The 8,072-nt window shown below is 44.9% G+C and overlaps 1 protein-coding gene across 2 annotated transcripts in view; it reads left to right on the top strand.

Annotated features, from left to right (window-relative positions):
* The first annotated feature begins 6 nt into the window (after window positions 1-6).
* AMOT (angiomotin) overlaps window positions 7-8,072 on the top strand; it is a 50,392-nt gene continuing 42,326 nt past the window's right edge. For both annotated transcript variants that reach the window (XM_031064688.1, XM_005430301.3), the window contains exon 1: window positions 7-641. The gene's annotated coding sequence lies outside the window, so the exon portion shown is untranslated. The remainder of the gene's footprint in view (window positions 642-8,072) is intronic.

Here is an 8,072-nt window from a genome sequence, read left to right as displayed (position 1 = left end):
GGGCCGCCCTTCGCTGCCGGGGCCGCGGGCGCTGCCACTGCCCCGGGCGGCGCTGCCACTGACAGCCCAGCTGCCGCTGCCGGACGCGGACTTTCCCCTCTTTGTGTTTATTCTGCCGCTCTGAGGTACCGCTATCCTCCTCCCAGCGACCGCGGGCAGGTCCTGGCTGACTCTGGGATTTTTTTTACCCCCCTTCCAGCTCGATTGCCTGTTCTGAAAGTATATTTATTTTTAATAAAAGAAAAAGTCGAGCCATAAATCCAGTTTGTATCACATTCCCCGTACTGTGGAGTCCGGTTTACTTCTGCGGTTAAAAAAAGTTTACTCCCCCTCCTCCAGTTTTATTGACACTGAGGATGAAGAAGGATTTGCAAATGAAAGCGCCTTGAAATACAGCATCTTTTGGAGAGAGCTCTGCAGTTCTCCAGCCCGTTAAATCTCGAATTCCACCCTTTGCCCCTGCTGAATCCACTGTTCTGCCCTTTACTCTCTGGGGTAAAAAACCAAACAACAACAACAAAAACCCGAGGGGAAAAAGAATACCTTTGGCAGCAGGGAAGCTTTGTGTGACTGACCCAACGAGCTACAAGTGTCCAGTTTCTGAAAAGAAGAAAACCCTTTTGTCTTCAGCAGATCAGTAGGTAAGAGATGTGCTCATGCTGCAAGGGACTCTGCATTCTTTCTCCAGCCTTAACCTGGGAGTTAGACTGGCTCTCTTCTCTGTCAGCTTTTGTCCATCACTTCTCTCTTCTGTAAAGTTTGCTTTTCATCTTGCAAAAGAAAAAAAGAACCAAATACGCTCATGCACCTATTTCACCAGTGGTAGTAAATTGCCAAAACGAATAGTGATGTACTTGTGTGTAATTGGATTGAGTAAAACTCGGTGGAAGTCGCTGAAGTGGGTTTGTGTCAGGCTGTGTTTGAAAGCAGCCGTTTCTTGTGGTGCTCTTTTCTTTTGAGAAAATAATTGCAGTCATTGTGCTTGTAATCCACGTGTTGAGATTGTCTTTGCTGGTCGTGCTGCACAGAGGAGCATCTCTGTGCATTTCTGTATCACACGTGCAAACAGGGCTGCCACGATCGGCTGATTTCTTGTTTCACACTGGAATTTGTTTTACATTAAGTGCTTTACTGCTGTGTCACAAGGTGCAAAAGTGTTGCACCCATAATTAGCACGCCTTAACAGATTATTGAACATGGTCAGGAGCACGCTTGGCACTGTGCGCAGTGAATATGAGGGGATGTTTTCTTTGTTTTGAGATTTTTTTCTTCCCGAAGTAAGACTGAAAATGCAGCAGGGAGATGTGCACATAATAACTGGATGGAGGCCCAGTCTCTGTGCAGGGAAACATATTTTGCAGAATACTCCTTTCTGTAGGGGCCAAGTGCTGAGTGTGTCCTGGTTTACAAGTGATAATACCACAGTGCATGTCTCATTTTCCTTCTCCCCCAGCCCTGTACCCACATTCCTCCTTCCTTCTTTGCTCGCAGGCATTTCTGCAAGGGAAGGACCTGTGGAATTTTGTGTGGCTGCTAGTGGGACTCCTTGTGTCAGGGAAGATTGTATTGTTCCCTGTGGAATCACACAGCATCCCCCAGCAGGAGGAACTGCCTGTTCATGTGGTGGAACCAGCCTTGACATTGAGCTCTTCCCTGCTGCGTGGGTTTTTCCTGTGGATGATACAGGAAATGCTACATATTGGTCTGTCCTGCTCCCTGTTCCTCTTTCTTTTTTAAGTTTTGGTGTTTTTTTTTTTCCCTTCCTCTTCCCTGGAGGGATTTGTGTGGGAAAAGAAGGTGGAATAGGTGGGGCAGCAAGGCAGCGTGCTGTGAGCTGCTGGACCCTCAGACCTGGGGGTGCCTCAGTCTCTGCTGAGGTGCAGCAGCCACTGGGGCACCTTGAGGGGAATGGGGCAAGTGACTGACCAGGATCCCTCCTGGGCCAGAGGACAGGAGCTTGGTTTTGGCTGCTATCTCACGTTTTTCTGCTTGACTGTTTCAGGGCACTGAGCCTTTTCTACCAGGTCAGGGTGGGAACACTGGAGCTGTGTTCTAGAGTTTTCCCTACGCCCTCGTGCTGCTCCCGTGTGAGCATGGGCAGCATCACGTTGGATTTTCAGGCCCGCTGTGAAAACATGAGCCCTACCATCAGGCCCATGACCCTGTTAAATCTCTGGGTCAGACTTTCACCAGGGTTACCTCAGTGATTGCTCCTCGAGGGAGCAGGGTCACGAGCTGACCCTGGAAAAATTTGTGCTGTAGTTGAAGTTGCAGGTTCATCTAGGACACCTGGTCTCCCTCTCTTTTACTTGCTGGACACTTATTTGCAACATAACCCCATCCTTCAAAGATTCCTGTGAGCCAGAAAGACAAGAATGATTTATTTTTCTTGAGGAAAGGGTGGGATTTCCAGATGGAGGGAATGGGGTGCCTGCTCATCCCACAAGTGCTTTGCCTTTTGGATTCTGGAGATGTTTTGCAGGCAGTGCTGGCTGCCCTGGGGAGGGGGCTGGAGGCAGAAGGAGCTGGGCAGAGTGGCCATGTGGTGGGATGTGGGCTTGGAGCTTGAATTTAAATTGTGCTGGCTGGTTCATGTGCTGATAGCGTGGTTCATCATCCTGCCTGCTCCTGGTGACACACAACATCAGATTGTGCCATAAACGTGGGACAAGCAAAGCATTCCCCTTTCCCAGAGCACACTTTGGACTAATGCTTTGTGGCAGAGAATGCCACAGCTGGGCCACAAGGTTTTCATAAGCCTGTGATACAAATGTATAAAAATTCTCTATGGCCTCTAATACAGCTCAAAGGGCAGCTGATTTAGACGTGCCTGAGTGTTGAGGTCAGGAGATCACATTCCATAGGTTACTAGATGAAAGTGCTTCAAGAGGGTATAGCATAAATATTTGATTCATGTAGAAGGGATTGGTGCAAATCCTTTTGTTCCTTCCCCAAAGATGTTCTGGAGGAAAAGCGCTGTTAGGAGGGAAAAAAACCAAACCCACCGAACAACAGAAAACTTGTAACTTCTTTGTGCTGGAGGAAGTTGGATGGTAACATAGTGTATTATTGTTGAATTCCACTGAAATTCTTCTCGTGGGATACACGGTCTTGGAGAACTCTGAAGGGAACTAATGTTTTTAAGTGTAAAATGACTCATAATGCATGGGCTCTTGAGGTTGGGTTTAACATTGTATGCAAACATTGCCAGCTGGTGGGGATCTTTTGGGATAAATAAGAACTGTATTTGCACAAGAAGGCTTGAATGATGCATTTCAGATGCATCCTGATTAGCATAAGCCATTCACTTTGCAAAAGAATAGCCAGAATCCCAGAAGTGGAGATAATTTAATAGTTCTCTTGTTCTCTTTAGTCTGTCTTGCATCAGCAGACTGACCAATCTTTTTGTTTATTTAGAAATAAGGTTGCATTGCTGCCACATTTTCCTAACCATGACAGTGAAATTGAGAATTTGCAACCCCCAAGTTCTCAGAGCATAAATGCTTCTCCCACTTCTAGCCCTTCCTTTTGTTTCCAGTTGAGTGTAATGTGATTTATATTTTTTTTGGGTGGTTATTTTGATAGAACAACTTGCACCATTTAATTCTTCCTAAGGCTCAGCACAATGATGCCTTGCTCCATGGCTGGGGCTCACTGTCACTGCAATGAGCAAACAGCTCAAGGAAAATTTGAGCTCATTAAAGCTTAATTTTCTTAATGTGGAGTAAAATCTGAGCTTGGTTTAGATTGTTCTATTAATGTATACACAGGAATAGGTCTTCAATTTTAGAATTATCAACAGTCCAAGAGTGTGTTAATGTAGAAATACTTCTGGCAGTGAAAGAATTTGTCTGTTTATACCCCCCTTGTGGGGCAGAACTCCTTGTGCACTTTTTGTTTCATTCTTACTAGTGGCTTTTAAAGAGCTGCAGACCTCTGACCTGCAAGGAAGACAAAACCCAGTATAATAAAGTTCTTACAAGTTCAGAGTATGCATTAAACTAAAACCTGGCTCCAAACACCTGTAAATGATGAGATTCTCTGTTTGCTGCAGAATATGTTGTGTGCTGGGCTCTGTTGTGAATTAGAAAGAAAATGATGACCTTGTTCTTGGCAAAAGATTCTTGGATTAATGGATGTTCCCACTTTGGGCTGAAGTGTAAATGCTTTCAGAATAAAGTAAGATGCCTGCTTTCCCGTATCTGGCTGTTGTTGCACATTCCCACATTTCAAGGTACTTTCAGACACTCACTTTTGAAGAAGTTCTCTCAAAGGGTTCCTAATCAAAGCAACCTTATGGATTTTTCCCCCTCCTTGCTATTGTGGACGATATAGTGGGAGCGGAATGTCCTTGGTTGCCAATGTTTGCTGCTAGGTATCCCCCTTCCATGGAGACCAAGTGTTTATAAAAGTGTGAGAACAGCCATTCTTGGGGATTGGCAATAAGGTCCAGGCTCTCTTTCTCCTCTTCTGTCCACTGAAATACAAGAGAGGACTTGGTTCCTCTTAGAAGTGTTCCAAACTGCCTGTTGCTGGGGTTATACACTTGCAGGAAGCACTGGAGGATTTGTCAAAGTGATTTAGTCCATTGTGTTGAATCTGGGCCACAACCCATTTCTGTAAGCTCATTCCTTTCAGGAATTCTTTGCTTTTTTTACTTTTTGATGAGTAGGTACTTTCTGGGTTAGGCTTCCATATACCCTGGTGCCTGATTTTCTCTCTGCATGTGCCCCATATGTGGCAGCAGCATCATATTGTAGACTTAAATCATTGTCTTTTATGAAGGAGCAGGCACCTACCTGGCCTGTGAGTCCAGTTTGGCTGCAGGAGTTGTTAAATCCTTTTATACAGGAGAGAGTATATTCCCAAACAGCTCTGGAATGCAGTGCTGACCACAGGAAGAACTTCCTGCTGCAGCCTCCATGGCCATACCTTCAGCCTTTCCAAAAGCATTTGGTCCATGCTTTGGACAGATCTGATACTGGAACTGTGTCCATGTGAAAGGGATGGGCTCTATGGAGAACTCCAAGTCAGCAAATATCCAAATCTTGCATATTACCTGGCTCTCCAGAGTAGCCTTGAAATGTTTTCTTCAGGACAGGGAAAAGATCCAACAGCTTTGGGGAAAAATAGTGTGAAGTTGTCCCTAGGAGCCATGAATGTTTAAATATGCAATATAATCTTTTCTTACTTGCCTACTATGCCTGTAAGTGAAAGGAATTTTTCGTGGTTGATGGAATTTGTGTTTACATGGATACTTGGATGTAATTTTAAAAGTAAGAATAGATTTAAAACATACCTGTGTATAAATGGCCATTCAGGGCAAACCAGGCATTTGATGTCAGCAGGAGCTCAATGCATGAGGAGTGAATAGGAATAGAAAATGAAATATGAATTAAACCCCCCCCCGAGAACAGAATTCAAAGGCCTGTGGAAACAAACCCCTCAAAGCTTTAAAATCCTGCCTTAGCAGAGTGGAGAGGTTTGTGTGAGGAGCTCAGCCCAGGTGCATGAGGAACGTGTGTTGGAGTCTCCCTGGGATGGAGCTGTGGGTCCCTGGCTGTTGGATGTGTCATCCTTGTCCTGGGCAGCTCCCACAGGGCTTGGCTGGCCCTGGAGAAGTGAGGGCTCCCTCCTGTTCCCAAGAGCTGAGTGTCTCCTCTGCTCCTGGCAGGCACTCTGCATTCTTGGTCCTGCAGAAGGGCTTCACAGATAAATGCTGCCATTCAGACTCGCTGCTTTTTTACTTTCTCGTCCTCTCTGAGAATGACTCTTGTCTAGTTTGGTTGTGTCTCAGCTTAAAATAACTTTTTTTTTTTTTTAATACTAAATATTTGAAATTCCTGGGGAGTTTGGAGAGGCCTTTGGTCATTTTCCTTGGTAACCACTGTTGGGCTACGGCTCATCAGTATTGGTCACAGTACAGAACCAGACTTTGTGTAAATGACAAAAAAGTTCGCTGATCCAATAAAATTGGTTTTTAAAGGCTTATTTGTATTAGCAAAGCACTCACAGTGTCCAATTGTAGACCAAGAGGTTGTTGAACAGTTTTCTTATATGAATGTTTATGAATTAAGCCAGTTTAGGATTTTGTTTAATGAATTAATTAGCATTTGTAAGACCTTGTCTAAGAGTTGTGTCACTGTAATATTTTCTTAAAATGTTTTGTGTCTCTACAGAACTTGTTTTTTGAAAGAATTACTTAATATATTAGGATTATTTACTGTAACCCTCAAGGAAAGTAGTTCCACATTTCAGTGACTTTGTTCCCATCAGGGTTTGGTGGACTTTTCCTGCTGTTCTAATTTGGGTGGTTCTGTGTTCAGCTGAAACAAATTTGATTGCTTCATACTGGGGCTAGCCTGTCTTGTTGTGGGGCTTGGGAAAATATATCTTCCTTGTTTTCCCATTGTCTTTTTGAAAAGAAACAAAGCTGAAACCTCCTCTGTATTTTTGGAGAGCCAGAACTTAAAACCAGTGTGAGATGGCATCCCTGCCTGTGCTGGGAGTTGGAATGAGATGGGTTTTAATGTTCCTTCGAACCCAAACCAGTCTGGGATCCTGGGATAGCCTGTGGAGGTGCACAAGGAGGTGGTAATCTAGAATTTTCTGGAGTCAGCACAGCTGAGTGCTGATATTTGTGCTGGGTAAAAACAAATTTGGAACACTTTTTACTGTAAATGATGAAGGTTGAAGAGACCAAGAGCTATTACATAGCCTGTTCCACCCTTCCTTTGGGTAAGATCAGGGATCTGTGGAGAGCAGGCACAAAAGAGCACTCCAAAGTTACATGAGAAAGAGCAGCTTTTGCTCTTGTCGAACTGGGATTGGGTGTGGAGCACTTGGATCTTCTTTAGAAAAGAAAAAGTTATAAAAAAGCTTAGCACCGCTGGGGGGAAGAGTGGATTTAGCATATGCTGAAAGCCCAGTGGATTTCTGATTTGGGGGAGCAGGGCTGGCATTAGGAACCATGTGTGGGACACTGGTGGCCCCATCCCCTGCTGCTCAGGGGGTTTGAGGGGAGCTGCCATGGAGCACTCTCAAAAGGCTGGGATGGAGGTCAGGACCCAGGGGGAGGCACTCTGCAGGATGTGTTCCCTTGGGAGCCCAGGACAGCAGCTTTTCCTGCCTGGAGAGGCCCTGGCACTGCATTCCTCAGGCAGGGGAGGGCTGAGTGCATTTCCTGCACAAGCCCTGCTGGCATTGACTGAGCTCTCAGGGGAGCAGGGAAGGTTAATCACCTTGGATTTGTGCTCCAGGAGCCGTGTGTTACCTCTGCTTTCTGTGCACTCTGTGAAGTTCATTTTGTTCATTAGGGCTCTGAATCTTTAACTATTTTCCTGCAGCTGCTGAGGATCCTTTGCAGAAGTATCTTCTCCAGCTGTAGAAAACTCTCAGAGGGTTCCTCTGCCTTCTGCTTGCACAAGTCCTGGGGTGCCAACATCCCTGATCCATTTAGGCAGGATCTGTGCTTGCTGTTACTACAGAAAATCTTCCCAGCAGTGATGGAGTTTCTATTAACAAGGCAGAAGTTGTGCTGGTGTGGTTTACACGAGGTTTCCTAAGCAATACACCTAAAACCAATTATTTCCTACTGTAACTGCATCTGGTTTAGAGTGGTTGCTGGAATACTCACATTGAAAGAAATCAATTCCCTGAGTGACATAGTTGTGGCAACAAAAAACATCAGTATAGGCCAAGACTTAGCCAGTCACCACTGTGCTAAAATGAATGGAGTAATATCTTCCTCCCAGTGTGGTGGTGAGGCTCAATTAATCATCTTATAGGTAATTAAAGGTTTTTTACAAGGTGCACATGAAAAGCCCAGGTGGTTATGATAAAAGAACAACCCCAAAACCACTTTTATAACATCCTTGCTGTCTAAAAATGCAGAGGGTTGGATCTTCTGTAGGGTTTTAGTTATAATTCATATTTTTAACTCATGGCACCCACTGAGATCTCTCAGTGGTGTTGGGCTGTCCCAGAACTGCACTGGGTTTGTGCCTTTCCTTAGGCCACAGCATCTCTGGCTGATAACTGGCAATTTACCTGTATTTTAGCTGTTTCTTTTT

This window comes from Geospiza fortis, unplaced genomic scaffold, assembly GCF_000277835.1.
Source record: "Geospiza fortis unplaced genomic scaffold, GeoFor_1.0 scaffold744, whole genome shotgun sequence".
In the NCBI taxonomy this organism is placed as follows: Eukaryota; Metazoa; Chordata; class Aves; order Passeriformes; family Thraupidae; genus Geospiza; species Geospiza fortis.
The sequence above is the reverse complement of the archived record's forward strand: the minus strand, read 5'-3'. Positions and strand labels throughout refer to the sequence as shown.